Source organism: Giraffa tippelskirchi, chromosome 12 (assembly GCF_054371585.1).
Source record: "Giraffa tippelskirchi isolate mGirTip1 chromosome 12, T2T-mGirTip1v1.2.pri, whole genome shotgun sequence".
Lineage (NCBI taxonomy): Eukaryota > Metazoa > Chordata > Mammalia > Artiodactyla > Giraffidae > Giraffa > Giraffa tippelskirchi.
The window spans coordinates 94,034,856-94,062,244 of record NC_137286.1 but is presented as its reverse complement, the minus strand read 5'-3'; the positions used below and the strand labels follow the sequence as shown (position 1 = coordinate 94,062,244).

The 27,389-nt window shown below is 41.2% G+C and overlaps 1 protein-coding gene and 1 long non-coding RNA gene across 8 annotated transcripts in view; one reads left to right on the top strand and one right to left on the bottom strand.

The window, feature by feature from the left end:
• The window catches only part of LHFPL6 (LHFPL tetraspan subfamily member 6), a 276,744-nt gene that overhangs the window by 178,719 nt on the left and 70,636 nt on the right, over positions 1-27,389 (bottom strand). The gene's annotated exons all lie outside the window — the stretch shown is intronic.
• LOC145528780 (uncharacterized) lies at positions 5,103-8,652 on the top strand. The gene is made up of 3 exons (XR_014070644.1): positions 5,103-5,156; positions 5,832-6,036; positions 6,504-8,652. It is a non-coding gene; the product is annotated as an uncharacterized LOC145528780 (long non-coding RNA).

Below are 27,389 nucleotides of genomic sequence, written 5' to 3'. Positions count from 1 at the left end.
AGATCCATGATAACCGGCAAGTTGTTTTCCCACTCAGCTAGTCTTTTCTCCAGCATGTGACTCAGAAACTTTATTTGAAAACAAAACAAAAGCAACTAGCCAATAAGGTGAAATAACCATGTCAGAAGAAAATTTAACTCTGAGAAGACTTTAGGTCCCAAATGCACCAGGGACCTCTGGCTTTGGAACTGATTAGCATGGGACCAGCTTTTAAAAATAAGTGGGAAAGTCTTTGGACCTTTCACCACTGGGACCCAGTTTACTCTTTTAGGTCTTCAGGACACTGGTGTGACTCAACAAATCAATATTTTCATACACAAAGGCTACATGTGCCCAGTGGTCTGGAAGAGTAAACACAGGTTCCCAATGGGTCTGGGACAACTACTGTCACTGGATAAACCACTGGGAAAACTGGACTCCATTATCTTGAACACTGCACAGGTGAGGTCAGCACCTCTTACAAAGTGGTTATAGATTCCACTGGAATAGAGGTGTCTGTTTGTCTGTCTGGATGCTCATAAATGAACAATCCTTCCAGAATGATCCCCACAAACTCAGATTCCCATCATCAAGATGACTCTAGATATACAGAAGTCAAGATCAAATATTTAGAGGGTTAATTAAGTTGCACCATCGGTTAAGAGTTTACCTATAATGGAATGCTTTAGTCTATTCAGTTTTGTGCTCTGCCATTAAAAATGCATGTCATAAACTTTTATGGAATATAGCATGTCATGAAATTTGAATAGACTTAGTACCTAAAAGAGTTTCATAGAGATGAGTAAAAACTGAGAGAAAATTCATGTTATATAGATTCTTTATTAATAAAAAGAAATCTAAATCATGATTTAAATTTTGAGGGGAAAAAAATCCACAGAGTTAAGATAAGATAGTCTATAAATTCTTTGGAAATGAGAAGTGGGGTTGGGGTGGAGGAGTGAAGCCCCTGCCAAGTTTCAAGGTCATAAAAGGAGTTGAAATAAAATACAAAGCTATATATAGAACCACATTTTTCATGGTAATATACTTTATGGTTCAAACTGGTCAGTAAAGTAGCACACTTGTGAAAAATACCACATTAGAGTCTTCAAATGAATTCTATGTATTATTTTGGAATTCTTCATTAAAATTAACTAGAAATGACACAAGAAAAAAATTACTACTGTTAAGCTTTATTAGAAAGTTGTAGAAACATGTTACTTATTTTTAAATTTCTGCTTTAAGTATTGTATCTACCCAGGACATAATACATACATTATTAGAAATACTGTTGTATTTCTACAGGAATTTGCACCCTGACACTTATGTAAACTTATGCCAAGAGGAGGGGAGATTTACTTCTGCCCTAACCCAACACACAGGATTTTTTGGTGGGAAATAAGGTCCTTAGGGATATATGTAATCTACATAATATAATAAGTTTTCAACACATTATGAGAGTTTTAGGGGTTAGCAATTAATATCATAATTATAAAACAGTTGCATCCTTCTGGAAAACAGGCTCCCTAAAACTAAGCTGAAAAACCTATTTTAATAGAAATTAATAAAATTACCCTTCTTTCAAAGAATTTGACGTTGTCAAACCCCTGTATAGCTGGTTGGGGATTACTTGCTTCTTGACCTGTACCAGCTCCTCAGAAATGACACTTCTCTGCTGGATGCTGCCAAACCTGGAATAAATCTATGGACAAAAGGTTCAGCCAGTTTTGAAATCATAACTTTTATGAATCAAAGAACATACTGAACCTTTCCAAGCTCTTTTTTTTTCAATGCTTATTCCTTCCTTTGTTTTCTAACACTGTTAAGAATGAAGTGTCATTCTAACACTGTTAAGAATGAAGTGTCATTCTGATATAAATTACTAATTTCATTTGTCAGAATCAATAGGTTAAGTGAAGTCAAAATGCCCAAATAGGGAACAGTGTTTGATTTTCTACCTTTGATGCAAATTTATGCCATTTTTGTTTTGGAAAAAAAAAAAGTCTACATATACCCACTCTCACCCCACTCAGGGCTTCATAGGTGGCCAGTGGTGAAGAATCCACTTGCCAATGCAGGAGAAGCAGGTTTCATTCCTGGGTCAGGAAGATCCCTTGGAGGAGGAAATGGCAACCCACTCCAGTATTCTTGCCTGGGAATAGGACAGAGGAGCCTGGCAGGCTACAGTCCATGGGGTCACAAAGAGTAGGACACAACTGAAGTGACTTAACATGTACAGGTTTAAGAAATAATGTGCACTGAACTGTAGGAAAATATAACTTGAAATTGCATATGGTCAACTGATTTTTCAACCAAAGTGCAAAGGCAATTTGATGGGGAAAAGATAGCCTTTACAACAAATGACATTAGAGTAATTGTATGTCCATATGAAAAACAAACACAGACTTCCCTGACAATCTCGTGGTTAAGACTCTGCTTCCAATGCAGGGGCATGAGTTTGATCCCTGACTGGGGAACTAAAATCCCACATGCATGAGGCGTGGCCAAAAAAAAAATCCGTTAATCCGTTAATTTCCACAATAGACCAAATTCGTTGTTGCTGTTTTTCAGTGGTTAAGTCATGTCCAACTCTTTGTGACCCCATGGACTATAGCTTGCCAGGTTACTCTGTCTATGAGATTTCCCAGGCAAGAATACTGGAGTGGGTTGTCATTTCCTCCTTTGGGGTATCTTCCCTACCCAGGGATTGAACCTGTGTCTCTTGCATTGGCAGGCAGATGCTTTACCATTGAGCTACAAGGGAAGCCCTATAGACCAAAGTACAAAATCTAAAACACTTGAACTTCTAGAAGAAAACATAGACGTGATCTTCGTGACTTTAAGTTGGGCAAATATTTCTTATTAATAGATACAATATGCAAGCCACAATGAGATACCACTATATCAGATAAGAATAGGCTAGAGTTAGAAAGACAGGCTAGAGTTAGAAAGACAGATCATACCAAATGTTGGCAAGGATGCAGAGCAACTGGAATGCTCATATACTTATGGTGAAAAGTGAAGTGAAAGTCACTCAGTTGTGTCCGACTCTTTGTGACCCCATGGACTACTTAGGAAAACAGTTCGGCTTGTCAAGTTAAGCACACATACTCCACACAACCCTGCAATCTGATTCCTAGTCATTTACTCAAGAGAAATGGAAACTCAATGTTCACACAAAACTTTTAGGCAAATGCTTAGGGTAGCTATATTTACAATCACTAAAAACTGAAAAGGAAAAAAAAAAAGCATACTGTTGTTGTTCAGTCACTAAGTCATGTCTGATTCTTTGTGATCCCATGGACTGCAGCACACCAGGCTTCCCTGTCCTTCACTGTCTCCCAGAGTTTGGTCAAACTCACGTCCACTGAGTTAGCAATGCCATCCAACCATCTTATCCTCTGTTGCCCCCTTCTCCTCTTGCTCTCAATCTTTCCCAGCATCAGGGTCTTTCCCAAATGAGTCAGCTCTTTGTATCAGGTGACCAAAGTATTGTAGCTTCAGCTTTAGCATCAGTCCTTTCAAAGAATTTTCAGGGTTGATTTCCTATAGGGTTGACTGGTTTGACTCCTTGCAGTCCAAGGGACTCTCAAGAGTCTCCTCCAACACCACAGTTCAAAAGCATCAATCCATGGGCTTTCAGTCTTCTTTATGGTCCAACCCTCACATCCATACATGACTATTGGAAAAACCATAGCTTTGACTACACAGACCTTTGTTGTCAAAGTGATGTCTCTGCTTTTTAATATGCTGTCTAGGTTTGTTAGAGTTTTGCTTCCAAGGAGTAAGCGTTAAAAGATTTCATGGCTGCAGTCACCGTCCACAGCAATTTTGGAGCCCAGGGAAATATAATCTGTCACTGTTTCCACTTTTTCCCCAGTATTTACCATGAAGTGATGGGACCAGATACCATGATTTTAGTTTTTTGAATGTTGAGTTTTAAGCCAGCTTTTTCACTCCCCTCTTTCACCCTCATCAAGAGTTTCTTATATCCTGTAACTAGTATATATAATACCATGGTGTGATCCATCCCTTCAGTAGTATACTACTCAGCAAGAAAATTCACACAAGCAAGATGAATGTAACTGCAAGTAAATAATACCTCAAGAAACTGAACATTAATTCTAGCATCTTTTTAATCCCTGCGTATCCCTCATTCCATTCCCCAAAGTCAAGTTTTGACATGTTAAAGAATGTGCTTGAGACATAGATAAAACATAAAACTTCTATATTTTAATATTTTCAGTTACTGACATAATGACAGCCCTTTTCACCTAAAACCTTCTATTTAGTAACTCAGAATATCTTGGCTAACTTCCTTAATTATATGTGAATAACATAAATACAGTTGACCTGGTCTTTTTATTGGACAGGGTAATTATTCAAACATCAGAAAAAAATTCACAAGAACATAAAATTTTGAAAATCAGTACCCTTTGCACCACGTAGCATTCCCTTCATGAATCTGAAACAGTATGTGATTATCTCATTCACAAGGTTTTTTGATCAAAATAAGTCGTACACATGGGTAATCTAACCCCAGTGTCACCAGGCCAGCTTAAACATGTACCCTTGAAGCCTGTCCAGAGGCAGGGGCCAGCATTAATATAAGTAGAATCCATTAACTGAGAGGAACACACACAGCCACATTCAAAGGCTATGATTGTGACAGTAATTGGTAAACTGAATATTCTGCAAAAAGTCCCTTTGTTCTTAACGGCTTTGAAACCATCCTTGGGCTATACCACTGTCACTGACTTGAACAATAGTGGTGCGTACTGGTGCATGCAAGGATCAAAAACTGTGTTGAAAGGGCCTGCAATTAATAATAATTGCTCCCCAAGTATCTATTTTACATAAAGATTTCACTTCATAAGGGATGCATTCAAGTCCACCAGATAGGCTTAATATTTTCCCTGTGGGTGGTCCTTTCTGGGAAAGTTATTCAAAGGCTCTGCATGGGGCTAGCAAAACATCATTAGTAAGAAGGATACAGAGGAATTATAGAGACAAAGCACACCTTGTCAACTGGTGACATCTCACAAAGCAACCCATGCAGTTTTTGAGGCCTGTGACAATGAGGACACAATCGCTTGTTTACTCAAGTCTTATTATTTATGGGGGCTCTTTGGGGGAGGTGGTGATTGAGAATGGGGTTGACACTTGCTGGCTTGGTTGTATGTATAACTATTATCTTCCTATGGGTAATTTTATTTTATTTTCCTATGGGTAATTTTAAACAAAAGAAGAAAAAAAAATTAATACTGTTGAATGGAGTTAAAAGCAGAAATGTAAAGTAGCAACAACCAAGTAAAGGGAAACCAGAATCATATTCCTGTGACACCAACAAAGTGAGAAATTTAAATAGATACCAGCACTCTTATGCTCACATTAGAAAATCATTCATTTTAATCTTTACTGAGGCTTCCCCGATGGCTCAGCGGTAAAGAATCTGCCTGCAACGCAGGAGGCTTGCACGAGACACAGGTTCAATTCCGGGGTCAGGAAGATCCCCTGGAGAAGGAAACGGCAACCCACTCCAGCATTCTTGCCTGGAAAATCCCATGGACAGAGGAGTCTGGCGGGCTACAGTCCATGGTGTCATAAAGAGTCAGACACACCTTAGCGACTAGAACAACAACAATCTTCACTGGGAAGCAAATGAATACAATTAATGAAATATAATTTTTAAATTATTTCAATAATCACTTAATAACCATGAATCATGGTAAAGTTGATTAAGATAACTGTCCCATTCTTCAACCCTCCTTGTAACTATACTCCTTGAAATGAAAACTTACAGTTTGATCCACTGAAGTTGGACTGATCTCATGACTTATTTTGGCCAAAAGATGCAGTAGAACTGATATCGTGCTGGTACTGAGACTGTATCTCAAGAGGCCAGGATTGCCTTGGAATTCTGCCCTGCTGTCATGGAAACAAGCCTGAGCTGCCCTGCTGGATGATGAGAAACAGACAGAGCCACCTCAGCTGAGACCACCCTCTACCAGCCACCAGCCAATCCCTCTGAAGCTGCAGACACATGTGTGAGAGCAGGTGAGATTATCCTAGGCCATCCCAAGCCCAATGAATCACCCTGCTGACACATAAATTCATAAGAATAATTAACATATGGTTGTTTCGCCATGAAATTCGAGGACCGTTTGTTACACAGTACAAGCTAACTGATATAACTGCCTACCTTTTCAAGTTGTTCCTTGGATTTCATTCTATACCATTCTCTTTTCCTGTCCTTGTGTTTTCAAAGTTACCAATATCACCACTACTAGTCCTATGACTCCTGATTACTCAGTCCACTTTGACCTCTGCCTCTCCTGTAATTTCCCACTAGTCCCTTAGTCTAGCAACTTCAATACAGAAGTGAGTCTCATATCTATCTGCTAAAGGTAGAAACATTTGTCTTCTAAAAGCTCTCCTTTCCTCACTCTTTTGTTTCTTTAATACATTCTTTAGTCACTAAAGTAGAGAAATTTTCTTACTAAATCAAAATGATTATCTTACAGGTGACTTTCCTGGTGGTCTAGCGGTTAAGAATCCGCCTTGTGATGCAGGAGATGTGGGTTCGATCCCTGGTCAGGGAACTAAGATCCCACATGCCATGGAGTAACTAAGCCCTTGAGCCACAACTAGAGAGTCCGTGTGCTAGAACGAAAGATCCCACGTGATGCAAAGAAGGTCCCGTGTGCCATAAATTAGACCCAACACAGTCAAATCAGTTAATCAACTATTTTAAAAATCATTGTTTTACTAAAATGCACAGCTGGACATGTCACTCCCCATCCCAGATAGCTGAATGGCCCTCAGTTACCTACAGAATGTTCCAAACTGCTTACCGTGGGATTCCAGATGCTCTGTCATTTGATCCCAATCTTTCCTTGTAGTCATTCCCTACAGCACCTCTCTGTACTTCTCCAGTCACATCAAGCTAGAATGATCACCCAAGTGGACTACGGTTTTTCAGATCTCTGTGCCTTTAACATGTTATCTTTTTCCCCTTTTCTCTACCCATTGAGCTCCCAACCAATTGACTCAATGACTGACAACTCTTTGACCCCCCTTCTGCAACAGACATGCACCCACTCCCTTCCACTCACACCTCCTTATGAGTGCGTTGGGTAAATCTATTTGTCCCCCTGAACATCTCTCATAAGCTTCTATTATGGTAATTTTTTCATACAGTTGAACCTATTCTCCGTTGAATGCTGGAAGGTTGTACATTCCTTGACAGCATGGTATCCATCCCAGGCCTAGCACAGTGCTTACTATGTTAAATGCAATATTCTACAAATCCTGGGGTACCAGAGGAGAGAGGAACTCTTCAGAGAGAACGCAGTTTTCTGACCAAGAACCAAATCCAGATGTGAGTCAAATAAACAACTTTGCTCCACATAAGACATGAAAAGTTAAGAACAGCAGAAAGTTAGCTTTTGATGCCTTAAAAATTTGACATTTAAATATCACAATACAGCATTAGTTACTTCACCCCTATTCAGCAAACTGACAACTGTGACTATGCTACTTTCAATTGGAGTCAGGACCCAGAGGTGCTGTCATACCTTTCTGCTCTCACCCTTGCCTGTCTGGTATATTTAGCAGAATAAGATAAGTGAAGGATAATTTCTGAATACAGCAAAACCTTGAAAAACAAAGCGCTCTGTTATGTAAACTTTTTTTTTTCCATTCTGCTGTAAAGAGACAAAAAAAATAAGTTGATATCAGAACTTAAGCCATGGCTATTTCCAGCATATATTATATTCAGAAGAGAGTTCTGTAATCGCATGCACATTTTGCCTCTAAAAAGAAACACAGTGACCCTGAGAAAAGTTTCTTAATTCCTCTGAGTCCCTATTTCTTATATAACATGAGCGGTTGAAACTAACTTCACACTTAACTTCAAGAAGCTTATTAAATATCAGTTTTTGAAACTGATATTCACAATAATGAATGTGAGGAAATGCAAGATGAGTAACAAAATTGTTGAGCTAAATTATGCAGGATATACCTATTATACAAAGAGCAAAAGACACCAACATAATTTTGAAAGATTTTTAACAAAGATGAAAAATAGAGTATTTTCATGACCTTCCATTAGTTAGAAATTTCATTTAATAGGAACAATCTCTCCTACATAGATGATCTAATCAAGGTACCATTGTAAATATTAAAATACTTGTCTTACAGAGAGTGGAACGACCTGTAGATGAGCTACGGGGGGTGGAGGGGGACTTCCCCAGTGGCTCTGTGGTAAAGAATCTGCCTGCCAATGCAGGAGACACAGGAGACATCAGTTCGATCCCTAGGTCAGGAAGATCCCCTGGAGGAGGAAATGGTAACCCACTCCAGTATTCTTGCCTGGGAAATGACATGGACAGAGGAGCCTGGCGGGCTACAGTCCATGGGGTACAAAAGAGTCAGACAGGACTGAGCATACACGCATGCATGTATGGGGCCTTAAACAAGTTACCTAACCTCTATGTCTATCTGAAAAATAAAGATAGTTAATTCCTGCCTCACTGAAGGTTGTAAAGATTGAAAGAGATAATGTCCATGCAGTGCCTAGAATACAGGAGATACTAAGTGAATGTTAATTTCCCTTTCTCTACCATCCCCAAGAAAGTTTAAGACCATATTAAAATGCATGATTGGAAGTTACCTCTCAGCTGTGTAATACTTTTTTTCCCCATCATTCAACATTCTTTTATGATGCTGAAATATTTTATTCTCACCAATAATACTTGCTTCAAAGTTCTGTTTATTAGATGGTGGGATGATGACCCCATAAAAAGAGCCACTAGAAATTTATTCATCAAAACAAGTCTGACACAAGTTTTGCTAAAGTTGCATGAATCTGAGCAAACTCCAGGAGACAGTGAAGGACAGGGAAGCCTGGTGTGCTGCAGTTCATGGGGTCAAAAAGTTGGACATGACTTTGCAATCAAACAACAACAAAGCTGGCATATGAAATAAAGTCAAGGTCTATCTAACCATAACTTCCTGGAGAAGGAAATGGCGACCCACTCCAGTATTCTTGCCTGGAGAATCCCATGGACAGAGGAGCCTGGCAGGCTACAGTCCATGGGGTCACAAGAGTCGGACACGGCTTATTGACTAAACCACCACCACCACCAACCATAACTTTGGTTAGTAGAAATACTACTGAGAAGAGAAACCGCTGATCTAACCTTCCCCCCAATACTAGGCAGGATACCCTATTTTAGGAAGGGAAGAACCTGTTATTTTCTTAAATGATGTTTTCTGATCTCTAAATGCCACCCTTTTGGCATGTATGAAAGCAAAGTTGACCTTTTAAAAATCCTTAATGGAAATGAGGAACATTCTATAAGACATTCCATTCTATAAAGTCTCTATTCATTGAACGCAGTTGTTCTTGGATCTTGGTCCACTCAGGGTTAACTGGAAAATAACAGACTAGGAAAAGCCAGAACCCAGAACTAGAGCTCCCCATTGGAGAGATGCTGCTGTGGGTACCGAGACAAGGGCCAGCCCTCCCTGGTGGCTCAGAGGGTAAAGAATTTGCCTGCAATGCGGGAGATCCGGGTTTGATCCCTGGGTCAGGAAGATCCTCTGAAGAAGGGAATGGCTACCCATTCCACGGAGAGTTCCAGGGACAGTGGCGCCTGGAGGGCTACAGTCCATGGTGTCACAAAGAGTCAGACACGACTAAGCAACTAACACTTATACACTTTTATCAGACAAACACAGCATCTAAGGAGACGGTAACAGGCAGGTGCTGGAAGTCTCAGCAACACTTCGCAGCAAGGGAGAGATGAGGTTGAAGACCATGGGAGCATTCAGGGCCTCTCCTCCAGGAACAGGGGAGATGTCCTCCTAGGAAAGTGACATCTGACATGCACAGTGGAAGCCCGCTGGCCCCATCCCCCAGGCTGGGATTCAGGGACAGTGTCGGGTTTCCGGGAAGGGGAGTTTTGAAGGAGAGGAGGTCTTTATTCTAATGTGATTGGCCTAAATGAACAGGAAATAAGATGTGGATGCAGATAGGGTTCAAGAGGGGCACTTGGATCTCAAAAGCAATATCCAAACTAGGGCAGAAAGCCAGAACTGAGCTAATTGAAGAGAACACTGCAGGTCTTCGGAGTCCTTAAGCTCCAGGGCGCCTTCACTCCACCTCCTCCAGTGTCATTCCTTCCTAGAGAGCATAGTACATTCCACAGAAGGATTGTGAAAGACGAAAACAGTCACTAAAAGCATCCCTGATACAGGCAGTGGGAGATCAAGGAAAAAGAAGACCACCGTCTCCACCTCCAGAAGCCCCCAGTCCAGCGGAGGAGGCGGAACGTGACCGGTATTATGCTGGAGATGGCCACTACACGCTGCAGAACACGGGCCAAGCTGGCTAACTGAGATCTGCTTCCAGCATGAAAACCTTCTCAAGCATACTGAGATACGTTTTGTTGAACTAAATCCTTGGGCAGGTGCTGAAGCAATCCTCTATCTTCTCTTTCTTAGAAAGGTTTCTTTGACTTTCTAATTTTTAAACATTTAAGAAAATCCTTCTCACTCTTTTACTGAATGTCCTCCAAATTCTTTCAGAGCATTGTGGAATCAGACCACCGATGCCTCTTGCCACCTCCAAGACCAACTGAGCTTCTAAGATGGTTTAAGAAGTCATTGGAACACCACACGGGAGAAAGGGCACTTGACAATCCATCAACAGGGCTGCTGTCCAAATCTGCTACGTTATTTCCTAGGCAGGAGTTTATGTGAGCTCAAAATTGACATCATTAATAATCAGAAGTTAGCAGACACCTCCTATCAGCAGCAAACTGCATACTTTGCCCCCCCCCAAATGGTGCTTCGATGAATGAAATAAATGTCATCATCACAATTATTCCATGAGATATCATGAGATAATCCTTATTATCTCCACTCTATAGATGAGCAAACTAAGATTCAGAAAGCAAATAAATATTTCTCAACGTATTTCACCTATAAAGTAAAATCCTTCTAGCAGGGCAAGGATTCAATTCTTGCTGTCTGTCTCCTAACACTGTAGAACCTAAAAAATCCACCCTCTCACCTCCAGTCTTAATCTTTTCATTACTACCTTGGGAATACTCCAGGGCACTACTTTAAGTTTTGCAAATTACCTAAAATGATACAGCAGTTGACTATTTCCAGAGCAGTGTTACACAAATCACCCAACAGCTCTGCTAAACCTCTCCACTGCACACTGGCTCCAGCACTGAGCCTGAGGTCTTAGCCTGGCAAACAAGACTAACCCTTCACCTCCTGGCCCCAGTTGGGCGTTCTACACTCCTCTCTCACATCCTTCTCCTTCCTCTGCTTTCCTACTCTCTATGCTGGAGCCAGCCTGCATCCGTATCGCTGATGCAGCCTCTGACCAAAGGCCTTTCCCACTCAGCAGCTCAGGATCCAGATGACTCACCCTGGAAGCTCTGCCTGCCTCCTACCATGTCCCGAGCACTAAGTGACTGCTCCCTCTTTATGCCCCCACCATACTTTGGGATGCCAGGACTACGGTCCTTACCACTTTGCATTAAGACCTGTTTGCCAACCTCTTCCTAAAGCCTTAATTAATCAAGATGTGGTCCATGGACCTGTAGCACTGATATCTCTGGGGGATCTTGGGTGCTCCCCAAACCAATAGCACCAGAATCAACATTGCTAACAAGAGCTCCTTGACTTTGGTGCACTTTAGCCTTTGAGAAGAATCTCTCTCACAGTCGGTGAATTTTAAGACAACAGTGGTGGAGTTTTATTATCCTTAGAACTTAGCACAAGGTCTGACACTGAGTGAATTCTATAAACATTTGTCGAATCAAAGTGTGTTTGTGATCTCATTTGATTCTTATAATAACCTTCTAAGATAGCAACTATTCAATGTTTCAGACTTCCCTGGTAGGTCAGCTGGTAAAGAATCCGCCTGCAATGCAGGAGACCCCCAGTTCAATTCCTGATTAGGAAGATTCCAAGGAGAAGGGATAGGCTACCCACTCCAGTATTCTGGAGCTTCCCTGGTGGCTCAGATGGGAAAGAATCTGCCTGTAATGCTCGAGATCTGAGTTCAATCCCTGAGTTGGGAAGATCACCTGGAGGAGGGCACGGCAACTCACTCCAGTATTCTTGCTTAAAAAATCCCAAGGACATAGGAGCCTGGTGGGCTACAGTCCACGGGGTCCCAAAGAGTTGAACACAACTGAGCAACTAAGCACAGCATAGCACTCGTGTTCCAGATGAGAAAACTCAGAGTAGGGACTTTAAATTTCCTAAAACGCATAGCCAATTGATTACCAAGATGAAGTTCAAATCATCTAACTTCCAATACTGTATTCTTTTCATTTCCTTATTCTATAACACATGCATTATAAATACGAAAAGTATTTATTCAGTATTTCACAAGATGTGTGCATGTGAGCTCAGTCGTGTCCGACTCTCTGAGACCTATGGACTAGAGCCCACCAGGCTCCTCTGTCCATGGAATTTTCCAAAAATACTGGAGTGGGTTGCCATTTTCTACTCCAAGGCATCTTCCCAACCCTGGGATCAAAGCCACATCTCTTGTGTCTCCTGCATTGGCAGGCAGATTCTTTACCACTGCTGCCCCTGGGAAGTCCAATTTACAAGATACTTATTTTATTAATAGCATTAGAATATCGCCAAGGTAGGGTTAGTAGAACCCTTGCTTTCACATTCATGCACTCATTCACTCCCTCCTTATAGCTTTAATTGTAGAAGATCTTCCTAGTAGGTTCTGGTCTTTTTCTTTGTTTTTTTGTGTGTTTTCTGTGGCTGCACCACATGGCATGTGGGATCTTGGTTCCCAGACCAGGGATTGAGCCAGTGCCCTCTGTATTTAGAAGTGCAGAGTCTTAATGACTAGACCACCAGGGAAGTCCCTCTGGTCTTTTTCTTCAATGGTTGTTCTAGAAATAGTTGCAATTTTGATGTGCCCATGACAGGAGGTGAGCTCAGGGTCTTTCAGCTCCTCTATCTCAGCCAGTCTCTCATTCATTCACTCCTTTACAGAGTAAAATCTTACTGAACACCCACCACGCATGCCATGCATTGTACTCAGAATCAAAGACATAGAGTCTTGTCAAAGCCATTCCTGCTCTCCTGGGGGACACCCCCAAATAGAGAGCAGCCCTCACCCAGCATGAGACGGGCCATGTAGGGAGTCCAGGGTGCGGTGGAGACAAGGCAGAGAGACCCAGGACTCAGATGCAGAGTCGGGTTCTCTACAGAAATGAAAATCACAGGTGAGAACTTAGTTTATCTCATCCATCTCGATTTTCCAAGACCACACCTGTGAGTGTGCACATTGTGTATATACCGTGCACATAAAACAAAGAGGAAAATACGAGCTCAGGCACTGGAAACAACCTATGGTACATGCAGCCAAACAAACTCTGGTAAGGTAGGATGGAGAAAAAGACCCACTGGGGTACCATCTGGTTTTCAATGCATCAAAGATTTACACACTCTCCCCATTACCATTAATGGCTGTTACGAACGTAATTTGTCCCCACGCACCAAGGGGAGAATAAATTCCTCACAGAGGGGAAATAGAGGGTATTCAAAGAAAAAATATTGTATGCAGAAAGCTGATGACTGCTAGCTGGTAATGAATGCAGTAAGAGTAATAATAATTTTTTAAAATCCTCATTAAATGAGCCATAAAGGTCATAGGGCAATACTAGAACACACACACAGCATCTCTGCATTATCCAACAGAGCAGTGATAATAAAAATGGCTTTTCTAAATGCAGGCAAAGTAAATTAAAAATAAAAATCATGATGAAATGACAATACCAAGAAGGTATACTTCTAAAAATTTTAAATCACAAAGGTCATAGAAAAAGCAAAAATGAAGAAAAAAAAAGTAGAAGGATGGATCAAATAAGAAAACCCATCCTGTGCTAGTGCACTTTTCCTGAAGTCACTAAATCTGCTGCTGACAGAAACAAAATACAGAGAGGTATCTTTGTGCAGAAGCAAACAGCAGACACACTCCTAAGTGACTAGGATAAATGAGACCGGTGGGTTGCTAAGTGACTCCTACAGTTCAATATAGGTGTTAATCTAATGAGACAAGGGACCACAAGTGTTCGCTGAGGGTAAAAGTGTACAAGTCAGCAGTCCAGAGGCATTCTGGAGATCAGCACGGTTGCATATTTTAATGCCTTCTTGGCTAATAACAATCAAACAGACAGGCCAAGTGGAGGAACGGGACTTGGAACAGTACTCCTACTTTCCTGGGAGCAGCATTTCTTAAGGTGATTGGAGGCTTTAGCTCCTCATCAGTTCTTGATTAAGTCATTGTCATGTCTCTGTATTTTATTATTCCTACCAGGGTAACAGATTATAGTCACTATTGCAGATCATAAAATATAACAGCTAACGCAGGGGATTGGAGACGAAATGAAGACTCAAGAATGGCATGTTCCTTTGCTTGTCAGAGCCCCTGCTTCTTTTCCTGTAAAATGAGGTTAATAGACACTCTCCCCAGGAATGTCGAGGAAGAGAACAGACACGTGTAGTGTATTCCCCAGAGGCAACCAGAACTGTGTTATAAGTACATACGTCTCATAATACTATGCGGGGGCACAGTGAGCTCTCAGTAAACATGGACTGGTACGATCACTGCCTTGGAAGGCCTCCTGCCATTGACAGTCATTAAATTCAGGATATTCTGAGCAGCTTCCCTCCAAAGAGCTTGTTTTTCAATGAAAGTACAGTACAAATGTAGTCAATTCAGCAGATGAATTGCCAAGGCCAAGGATAAACCCTAGTTAGCATACTCTGAATATAGTACCTAGCACATCATTATAAATATACAGTGCTTAATGAGGAGTATTTGATAAAAATGGTAAAGTCTACTGCCAGGATTAAATGAGGTGACCTCTTTGGATTCCCTCCAAATGGAGGCAGCAAAGGAAAAAGTGAGCATTAAATATCTATTTGTATGTTTGTCTGTCCTTAATCCATCCAGACTGTATCATCCAGACTGAATCAGAGCAACACGTATCTAGGCATCTTCCTATTTATAAAGTACAGTAAGTGGCCCACTCTTGAGTAAAAACTCAAGAACAGTAAATCATGATCCTCCATTCTGCTTGTACTACATCACCTGCAACCTCCCCACCGAGAGGAGAACCCTATTTCAAAAAGAATTACTATGGCACCAAATGAGAGTCCCATAAAACTGCACTGTGATATCACATTATTTCGGTTGCCTTTGGGAAATATACAAGTCAAAGGCATCTAACCACGGGAAAATAAACTGAGTTTGGACCTAGGAAATAGAAACGCTGATGAAAGATTCTTTGCTTATTTGGGGTTTTGTGCATAAAGAGTTAAGAATACCACTTCTATATTCTGCCAGGGAACAATTCTCATCTGGAAATTGGAATGGTATTAACTCGCAGGTGACAAAATGAGAAAAATGCCTATGGGGGAAGGTTCTGTAAACCCGACTCCATAGCTTACTATATCTTGATATTGTAGAGCTAGCATCCCTCATTAATAAGCAAAGGGCAATCAATTAAAGATTGTTTCCTGACAGAGGAACCACACTGGGTGACTAGCAGTCTCAAGGCATAAACATTCTTCTACATTCCAAAGTCCCAAGAACACTCTGAAGACCAGGATGACAGATGCTGTTTCAAGACACCATTTGCCTAGAGTAAAAACCAAACTGTCCTGAAGTAAGCGTGCCATCAAGCCCATCCCATATCTAGGGAGAAGATGAACCCAGGGAGAAAAAACAGAAAGGGGAGCAATCAAATCGGATTATAATACATCCCATCATAGGGCCATAAAGTATTCTTTTAAGGAAGCAATTCCAATCCAGTTTGTGTTAGACAGTCTGATTTCTGAATGCTATAGCCAAAAAGAAAGTTTTTTTCTTTTTTAATTTCATTTTGAGTTCAAGTTTACTGCAAATTACATATGACAATGCAGTTCTTAAATAGTGCAAAATGATGCTCCAACTATAATTTTGGTGTCGTGGTTTTTATATTTATGTAGTTGTTAAAATAAGCTGGAATGCTGGCAGAGACAGCAGAAAACAATGAGGAGGAAATGACCAAAGAAAAAGAGACAGAAAGTGATGGGGGGGTTGAAAAGGATTTTGATAGGAATGGTGGGGTTTTTTGAGTCTGAATTAATTAAGTTATTTCCAAATGAAAACTTATCATTATAAAAGAACATTCTGTATGATCTGGTAAAACCCTGTAAATTCTTGGCAGAGTCGATTCGAAAGTAGGGGGCTAACAAGCCCTTCTTTTGAAATTCTTATTCCTCTTTGCATGAGAATTATCAGTCTGAAGTGTGCAAGTCCGGGTCCTATGGACACACTGTCCTGGCCACCCAAACTGGGGCTCCCAGCCCACTCTCTGTGGGGATTCCAGCGCCAAACCAGCTCATGAAGTCCTGTGGAAAATAATGAACGTGATGAGAAAGCTTACTGCCAAATAAAAAAGAGCCCAATCAATAGAGAAGCCACAAGGCCATTTCGTTTATATTTTAACTCAATTTTAAACTATTATGCCCCAACATATATATGGACAGAGAGGCCTGGCGTGCTGCAATTCATGGGGTCGCAGAGAGTCGGACACGACTGAGCAACTGAACTGAACTGAACTGAACTGATATATCTGAAACCCACACTTGAACAAATGCAGACAGGGCTTTCTGGAAAGATGAGAAACTGTAAAAGCCTTTAACAGCAAGAATATGTCTCTCACATTCAAAAGTCAATGGATGATTTTATCCTATTGAAAAGACAAGAAAGCAAAAAGGAGGAAGTCTTCAAAGGGAACTGCTCACCACCTCTTTAAGAAGGTCGAAATTGTAGGTAGCTGGAGAGAGGAACAAAGGAACATTTGACCGCTGCTATTCTAGTACCTTCTTTTGGTCTATAAGAAGGCAACTGATTTTTGTCCGTGCTGTACTTCAAGCATCCCTTTGAGACAGTACATCCTCAGAAAACAGAAATGGTATCTCCATGACTCCCAATGCACACACACCTTGTTTTCATTGTGTTTCATAGATACTGCGTTGTTTACAATTTGAAGGTTTGTGGCAACTGTGTCAAGCAAGTCTCTTGGCTCCACATTTCCAATGGCATCCGCTCACTTCATGTCTCTGTGTCACATTTTGGTATTTCTTGCAATCTTTCAAACTTTTTCAGCATTATTATATTTGTTATGGTGATCTGTGATCAGTGATCATTGATGTTGCTACTTTAATTGTTTTAGGAAACAATTTACCACAAACTAGGTGGCACTAATGGTGAAGTATCCGCCTGCCAATGCAGGAGACCCAAGAGACATGGGTTCAGTCTTTGGGTTGGGAAGAACCCCTGGAGCAGGAAATTGCAACCCGCTCCAGTACTCTTGCCTGGAAAACCCCTTGGACAGAGGAGCCTGGTGGGCTACAGTCCATGGGGTTGCAAAGAGCTGGACACGACTGAAGTGGCTGAGCACAACCACGCGCGTGCATTTCTCTAGGCTGAGCTGAAATTGACAGGTAGAAGCAGCATCCTCAGAACTGAGCAGGTCACTGTCCTGAGTGACTGATCAACTGTTTCTAAAGTACCGGGACACCTCACTCAATGTTCATATACCAAACACGGGTGCTTTTCTTGCTTAAGTTTATGTTGCATATCTTATTCTGAACTTTTAGACAGGCTATTTCAGCTTCATATTGTTTTCTTTCAACATTTCACAAGAGGCAGTATTTCCCATTCTCTGTTGCTACAAAAACTGTGAAAATAAGTGCCACCCACTTAAAGAAACAAATGGATGCCCAGAGGTCTTCTTACCCCAACTCTGGTTTCATGTATAAATTTGTCAACTTTTACCATGTTTAACAATAGCCAGATGAACCAAAAAAAAACTCTCAACCAAGTAACTAAGGCTATTTTTTATAGTTCTTTATTCCATTATTAAAATTCTCATCCTCAAAGGTCTATCATATAGGCTTACCTTTAAATTCTTCTTTATCCCATTTACCATCAAGAAAACATTTTTTATCTTGAGCTTTCCTGGGCTTTTGTTAATGCCATGTTTGTAACTCTTACAAGGCATACTGTATTCGGCCTATATTACACTTAGTGGTCTACTGGTTTCTACATGTTCTCTTAATTATCTCACTGACTCATAGCTTTACCATCACCATATACTGGCAAGTACAAAATTTATGCCTTGTCAGGACGTCTCCTCAAATGTGACCATCACATATCCAACTGCTTGCAAGACCGCTCCTGTGCCAAGTCAACAGTGTTCAAAGTTGAAAGCATCTATAAACTCAATGGGCTTCCCTGGAGGCTCAGTGGTAAAGAATCCACCTGCAATGCAGGAGACACAGGTTCGATTCCTGGGTCAGGAAGATCCCCTGGAGAGGGAAATGGCAATCCACTCCAGTATTCTTGCCTGGAGAATCCATGACAGAGGAGCCTGGCAGGCTACAGTCTATGGGATGGTAAAAGAGTCGGACATGACTTAGCGACTAAACAACAACAACATAACACTCAACACACTTGACCCTCTGAACTCATTTTTGAGTTAGTGACATGACCACAGATCCACTCCTAATACCAGGTCCTGATAATTTCACTTCCTAAATAGATTCAAATCCCACTCTTCTTTTCCACTTCAACTGTCATTTTAGTTTTGACCTCCTCTCATGCAGATTGATAGCTTACAGTGACCGATGTCAGATTCATGATCTCTGAAGAAGATTTAGCTTTGGGACCAGGGACCAGGCTTGATCATTCAAGAGCTTCTGTGTAGCAGAGTTTTATTAAAGTGAAAAAGGGACAGAGAAAGCTTCTGACAGAGACATCAGAAGGGCGTTGGAGAGTGCCCCCCTTGCTAGTGTTAGCAAGGGAGTTATATACTTTTTAAATTAGTTCAGTTCAGTTCAGTCGCTCAGTCGTGTCCGACTCTCTGCGACCCCATGATTGCAGCACGCCAGGCCTCTCTGTCCATCACCAACTCCCGGAGTCTACCCAAACCCATGTTCATCGAGTCGGTGATGCCATCCAACCATCTCATCCTCTGTCGTCCCCTTCTCCTCCCGCCCCCAATCCTACCCAGCATTAGGGTCTTTTCCAATGAGTCAACCCTTCGCATGAGGTGGCCAAAGTACTGGAGCTTCAGCTTCAACATCAGACCTTCCAATGAACACCCAGGATTGATCTCTTTTAGGATGGATTGATTGGATCTCCTTGCAGTCCAAGGGACTCTCAAGAGTCTTCTCCAACACCACAGTTCAAAAGCATCAATTCTGCGGCGCTCAGCTTTCTTCACCGTCCAACTCTCACATCCATACATGACCACTGGAAAAACCATAGCCTTGACTAGACGGACTTTTGTTGGCAAAGTAATGTCTCTGCTTTTAAACATGCTATCTAGGTTGGCCATAACCTTCCTTCCAAGGAGTAAGCGTCTTTTAATTTCATGGCTGCAGTCACCATCAGCAGTGATTCTGGAGCCCAAAAAAGTAAAGTCTGACACTGTTTCCACTGTTTCCCCATCTATTTCCCATGGAGTGATGGGACCAGATGCCATGATCTTAGTTTTCTGAACGTTGAGCTTTAAGCCAACTTTTTCACTCTCCTCCTTTACTATTACAATAAATCAAAAGAATGTCTCAAGGTTGTAAAGATCTACTAGACCCACTCCCATAATTTACATTTTAAGATAACAGGATTAGCCAGAAGGTTTTCAGGAAGGAGAAACTGTCCTCAAGCAGGATACACTGTTGTTATATAATCCTTAGTACAGAGTTTAAACTGAGTTGTTTGTTGTGTGATCATCAGTTCCGGGCTTAAAGAAAAAACATTTTATGTGACTAAGACTAAGGACTGTAGAGAAAAAAAAAAAGATGTTTGTCCTTTTCTCCTCCTTGAGAATTCCAGACCCCTATCTCTACTTCGATGGAGAAGGCAATGGCAACCCACTCCAGTACTCTTGCCTGGAAAACCCCATGGACAGAGGAGCCTGGTAGGCTACAGTCCATGAGGTCGCTAAGAGTCGGACACGACTGAGCAGCTTCACTTTCACTTTTCCTTTTCATGCACTGGAGAAGGAAATGGCAACCCACTCCAGTATTCTTGCCTGGAGAATCCCAGGGACGGCGGAGCCTAGTGGGCTGCCGTCTATGGGGTCGCACAGAGTCGGACACGACTGAAGCGACTTAGCAGCAGCAGCAGCATCTCTACTTCAAGAGCCCTAGACCCTTTTCTCCTCCTCAGGAACCCTGGACTTCTTATCAACCTGCCTAGGAATTGACTTTCTTAAGATGGGACATTCATTTCCTAATGATCATGTGTGTGTGCATGCTAAGTCGATTCAGTTGTGTCTGACTCTTTGTGACCGCACAGACTGTAGCTCACTGGGCTCCTCTGTCCCTGGGATTTCCCAGGCAAGAGTACTGGAGTGGGTTGCCATGCCCTCTTCCAGGGGATCTTCCCGACCCAGGGATCGAACCTGGGTCTCTTGCACTTTCTATATTGGCAGGGGGATTCTTTACCACTAGCGCCACCTGGGAAGCCCCCTAATGATCATACCTCTTTATAAACCTACTCTACAGAAGGCAGTTGCACTGTTTAAACCCTTTACTGACTCCCCTTCATATCAAGTTGAAGTCCAAATTCCCCAAAACAATCTAAGGAAGAACTAGTCTGTCAGTTAAGCTCAAAGAGCTCAATAGCATAGGATAAGGGTGAAAACCTCACAGCACTGTGACTCCTCACTTCCCTAAACCAAAACCCCCTGCTGTCTATACAGTGCTTGCCAGCTCTCCTTTAGCAATGGAACACAGGGAACGGAGTTGAATCTGGATCTACCAGCCATAAACCCAAGCAAATCTCTCTCTGCTTTGCCTCACCCATTCCCTCACAGGATCGTGGAAAGCTTTGGAGGCTGGAAGCAAAGGAAACATATTTCTTTACATTCCAAACCGCAAACTCACAAAATCTAGATAATTGAAATCTAACTTCATCTCTGAGAAGATTTATACAATTTTAGAAGATCCAGCAGGATTCATCAAAGTCATGGCAGGAAAAGAGGAGATGAAGCCGGAACCTCAGATAATAGAATGATAATCAAAGAGCTAAGCAAGAAAATATTCAGATAATTAGCATTTGTGTGCAATAACAGTTTAATCATGATTAAAGCTATGGTAGGTTTGAGATGGTTTCATTTTAAGTGATATCAACTGTCAGTCTGGTAACAACTGTGTGTGTTGCTTTTCTTTTAAGTGTTTAAAGCAAAAGCCTAAAATAAATGAGGCTATCTCTTGAAGAGGAATGTTTAAAGTAGGGAAAAGCTTATAATTTCTTTTACCCCTGGTTTACACTCTTCATCTTCTTATCCAATCCGATTCAGTAAACATGAATCCTAAATCCTCATTAGGGCAACCACACAACCATTCGATAGAAAGTATCAACAAGAAAAAACTAACCATTTCATATGGTCTAAATTTTAGCCAATCTTATTCTTTTTAGGAAATTTCAATAGATGGATGGCTCAGCCCATATATCAGGCTGAAAATGAATGGTCATGACCACATACATAAAAGGTTATAAATGTAATAATTAAAGGGAAAACATATGAACTGGACAATGATATTTCACCACAGGACAAGGAATTCCTAAGTAGTATTTCTATCCTGCATAACTAATAATCAGATAGCAAAACAGCAAGTTTTCACAGAAATACCTGGAAGTCATCCTAAAGCTAATACAATCAAATATTAAATAAAACATTTACGACACAGAACAATTTACGAGTTACTCATCTAAGGCTCAGAATTGTAGTGGATTGTTTGCTTGATAAACTTTGTGTGTGTTTGTCACACTGCCCACTGGGAATCAGATGAAAATCTGATACCTTTTTCCAGAAATGGGTACAATATGCACAAACGCTGGGTCAGATGTAGATCTTCTACGAATGATGAAATAAGAAATCCTAAATTAGAGGCTCAGGTCCTATGCTCAATAAACCACTACACATTACATGTATTGCCTGTTATTCAAAAACGTCTCTGGAACAAATGCTTCCAGATGGCCAATGGGCACATGAAAAGATGCTCAACATCACTAATTATTAGAGAAACATAAGTCAAAACTACAATGAGGTATCACCTCACACCAATCAGAATGGCCATTGACAAAAAAGCTACAAATAACACATGCTAGAGAGGGTGTGGAGAAAAGGGAATCCTCCTACACTGTTAGTGGGAAAGTAAAGCAGCGCAGCCACTATGGAAAACAGTAAAGAGGTTCCTCAAAACGATAAATATAGTCATCATATGATCCAGCAATCCAACTCATGGGCACATATCCAGAAAAGACAAAACCTCTAATTGGAAAAGACTCATGTGCTCCAATGTCCACTGCAGCTCTATTAACAATAGCCAAGACACGGAAACAACCTAAAGGTCCATCAACAGCTGAATGGAAAGAAGATTCCATTTCACAATGGAATATTACTCCCCCATAAAAAAGAATCAAGTAATGCCATTAGCAGCAACATGGATACACCTATAGGTTATCATACTAAGCCAGACAAACACAAATATCATTTGATATCCCTTGTATGTGGAATCTGAAATATATTACAAATGAACTTATTTACAAAATAAACAGACTCACAGACATAGAAAACAAACTGCCAGTTAAGAAAGAGGAAAGGGAATGGGGGAAAGATAAATTGGGAGTTTGGAATTAACAGATACACACTACTACATGTAAAACAGATAAACAACAAGGCCCTATAGTATAACATAGGGAACTATATTCAATATCTTGTAATAACCTATAATGGAAAAGAATCTTAAAAATAATGTATATAAATATAACTGAATCACTTTGCTATATACAGAAATGAACACAACATTAGTATATCAATTATCCTTCAATCAAAAAAGTCAATGATTAACCAAAAAAAATTAAAAAGGTAACCTGAACTATTTTTCCTCTATTTCCTAACTATTCAAACCATAGATGTTTCCAAGCTTAGTTCAAAACCTACACATGGGTCCATGGAATCTGCTCTGATCGTTGCAGAGAAAACTGAGGTTTGTTACCTTGACAGAAGATGTACAGCTTTACATCTTCCTCTGTACCGCAGCAAGGGAAGGACCATGCTACAGAGGAGAGAGGGGCAGCAGGAGACTCGCCAGATTCACGTCTGAATCCCAGTTGGCCAGACTCCATGCTAGCTTGCTCCATGCTCTTGGCCTCTCTAAACCTCAGCTTTCTCATCTGTGAAATGGGGCCAACCCTTCCTTACAAAAATGCAGCGAAGATTACAAATGAAAGTGTCCACCTGATGGTGAGTATATAATAGGTTACAATTCCTGTTATTTAGATTTTTCATCCATTTTTGTGTGTTTAATCTCGTACTCTCAGCTCCACTGTCAAGGAGGCCTTGGCATCAGGATTTAGCTGGATGATGTCACGCTGAGGTTCCTGCGAGCTGAGACTCTCAAAAGAGGCTGGAAGCATGAAGAAAGAGTACTGGCAGGATGTGGTTCCTTCCTTTACCAGCAAAGGAAGTGGGTCTAACACATTTCCATTCTATTTCCTCCTCCTTGCTCTGCCTCATCAAATGGAAACACCATCATGACCACATACATGGGTGACCAGAGCTACGGCCCCCTTCTGAGTGTAGAGACAGGCAGAGGGCAGAGATGAAGGCAGAAAAGAGAAGCTCTGGTGTGTGGTCCAGCGAATGCCCACAGCTTCATTTCCGAAGTTGCAAATACATTTGCTTGCATTTCACACTTGACCATATAGTTAAGTGATGACTTTTTAAAATACATTTCCCCCGGGCTACTAGCATTTCATTCTCTATTGATATTAGCTTAAAACCACGATCATGAAAACTCACAGACAGTCATATTTTAGTCATAACGTCTTCCCCCTTCACTACAGAATCTTTATGTCCAAGGATGGAGAAGGACGAGTGGCCAGATTTATCATTTGCATCATTTTAACTCCAAAAGATCTACTGTTTGGTAATAAGCGATATGCCAGGAAGGTATCAACTAACGGATAAGGTAAGAAGCTGCAAAAGATGTTGGTAGCAGTGTGACCTTCAGAAAGCTCAAAAGCCCCGGGGCAGGGAGGATGCGGGGAGGGTGCTGGAGGGAGCAAGGGTCTTCCCTGCGGCTCACCTTCAGCCATGGGACAGCCGGGGTGGAGGATGCAGACTCCGCTCCATCTTCAGATTTACTTTCAGCGACTGAAGGCTCATCCATGCTGACAAGTCTGATTAGAAATCACCAATTTACTTTTATATCTGCAGAGACCGGAAAGGGGCCAACATTTCTTTTCACTCAGGTTTATGCACTGAGCGAGCAGCCCTGGAGCACGTATCTCTTCCTTCTGCTTTACTACAATTCAATTTCGCTTGTAAACTAAACCTACCCCGGGGGATTTCTTAAAATATAAAGGTTTCTCTTACCTCTTCTTGGGGCAAGGGACTCTCTGGCAATTCCACTTTGAAAGTGTTCCTATGTCTCCAAAACAGAAAAGGAAATAAGCTCATTCGTCACTGCTCTAATTTTAAGATCATTTAACCAGAGTTCATACTCACTAAATTTGGGTCAATGTGATTTACTGGTGCAACACAAGCTGCAGTCTGTAACATACTAACGCTTGCGGAAGAGAACAGATTGCTCAGGTTGGGGGCATTTACTGCTTTAAATTTTATGCTAAGGAAATTGGTGCAGGCTGACTTCAAAGATGGTAAATTAAGCATTAGTTCAAATTGTGGTGTGACAGGTACTAGTATTAAGTACTTGTTCTCGCTATTTCATTAAGAATCAAAGAAGCAAAGCTTTCATACTATTAATATTAACTAGAAAGGGAAGATTAGAATATATGTTTAAGTCACAAGCAAAACCAGGAAGGATAGGAATTTAAACCTCATATATGTATATCTGTAGAACATTTACACAGCTGCAAACTTAGATATGCCAAACAAAGTAACTTCAGTGAAATTTTGTTTATTCCTCCCTAAAAAAAATCTACAAATAACAAATGCCAGAGGGTATGGAGAAAAAGACTTCCTTGGTGGCTCAGATGGTAAAGTGAGTGTCTACAATGAGGGAGACCTAAGTTTGATCCCTGGGTCGGGAAGATTTCCTGGAGAAGGAAATGGCAACCCACTCCAGTACTCTTGCCTAGAAAATCCCATGGATGGAGGAGCCTGGTGTCCATGGGGTCGCAAAGTGTCAGAAACACTGAGTGACTTCACTTTTCACTTTTCATGGAGAAAAAGGAACCTTCAGGCACTGTTGGTAGGAGTGTTAACTGGTTGCAACCACTACAGAGAACAGTATGGAGAGGTTCCTTAAAAACTTGAAAGTAGAATTACCATAAGACTCCTGATAAAAATGACTAAATCAATATGAAATGAACTATCTCACAGTAACATTTTTGATTCTTGGCTACGTCAGTAATTGTCTGCTGGTTCAAACGTAACTAAAATGGGAACAGGTAAAGGAAGATAATCTTTGGAAATGAATTTCATCAGAAATATCTGCACTTAAACAGACCTCCATTTTAAAGCACAGGGCTTGTTGTTTAGTCGCTAAGTAGAGTCCGATGTTTTCGTGACCCGATGGGCTACAGCCTGCCAGGCTCCCATGTTCATGGGATTTCCCAGGTAAGAATATTGGAGAGGGTTGTCATTTCCTTCTGCAGGGTATCTTCCTAACCCAGGGATCAAACTCACGTCTCCTGCATTGGCAGGCAGATTCTTTCTGAGCCACCAGGGAAGCCTTAACGAAAATTCCACCATATCTGTATTTTGCTATCATGCATGACAGCAAGGAGAGATAAGAAAGCCTTCCTCAGGGATCATTGCAAAGAAATAGAGGAAAACAATAGAATGTAAAAGACTAGAGATCTCTTCAAGAAAATTAGAGATACCAAGGGAACATTTCATGCAAAGATGGGCTCAATAAAGAACAGAAATGGTATGGACCTAACAGAAGCAGAAGATATTATGAAGAGGTGGCAAGAATACACAGAAGAACTGTACAAAAAAGATCTTAACGACCCAGATGATCACGATGGTGTGATCACTCACCTACAGCCAGACATCCTGGAATGTGAAGTCAAGTGGGCCTTAGGAAGCATCACTACAAACAAAGCTGGCGGAGGTGACAGAATTCCAGTTGAGCTATTTCAAATCCCAAAAGATGATGCTGTGAAAGTGCTGCACTCAATATGTCAGCAAGTTTGGAAAACTCATCAGTGGCCACAGGACTGGAAAAGGTCAGTTTTCATTCCAATTCCAAAGAAAGGCAATGCCAAAGAATGCTCAAACTACCACACAATTGCACTCATCTCACACACTAGTAAAGTAATGCTCAAAAGTTTCCAAGCCAGGCTTCAGGAATATGTGAACCGTGAAGTTCCAGAGTTCAAGCTGGTTTTAGAAAAGGCAGAGGAAGCTGAGATCAAATGGCCAACATCCACTGGGTCATCGAAAAAGCAAGAGAGTTCCAGAAAAAACATCTACTTCTGCTTTATTGACTATTCCAAAGCCTTTGACTGTGTGGATCACAACAAACTGTGGAAAATTCTGAAAGAGATGGGAATACCAGACCACCTGACCTGGCTCTTGAGAAACCTGTATGCAGGTCAGGAAGCAACAGTTAGTACTGGATGTGGAAAAACAGACTGGTTTCAAATAGGAAAAGGAGTACATCAAGGCTGTATATTGTCACCCTGCTTATTTAATTTATATGCAGAGTACATCATGAGAAACGCTGGGCTGGATGAAGCACAAGCTGGAATCAAGATTGCTGGGAGAAATATCAATAACCTCAGATATGCAGATGACACCATCCTTATGGCAGAAAGTGAAAAAGAACTAAAGAGCCTCTTGATGAAAGTGAAAGAGGAGAGTGAAAAAGTTGGCTTAAAGCTCAACATTCAGAAAACTAAGATCATGGCATCCAGTCCCATCACTTCATGGCAAATAGGGGGGAAACAGTGGAAACAATGGCAGACTTTAGTTTTGGGGGCTCCAAAATCACTGCAGATGGTGACTGCAGCCATGAAATTAAAAGACGCTTACTCTTTGGAAGAAAAGTTATGACCAACATAGACAGCATATTAAAAAGCAGAGACATTACTTTGTCAATAAAGGTCCGTCTAGTCAAGGCTATGGTTTTTCCAGTGGTCATGTATGGATGTAAGAGTTGGGCTATAAAGAAAGCTGAGCGCCAAAGAATTGATACTTTTGAACTGTGGTGTTGGAGAAGACTCTTCAGAGTCCCTTGGACTGCAAGGAGATCCAACCAGTTCATCCTAAAGGAGATCAGTCCTGGGTGTTCATTGGAAGGACTGATGT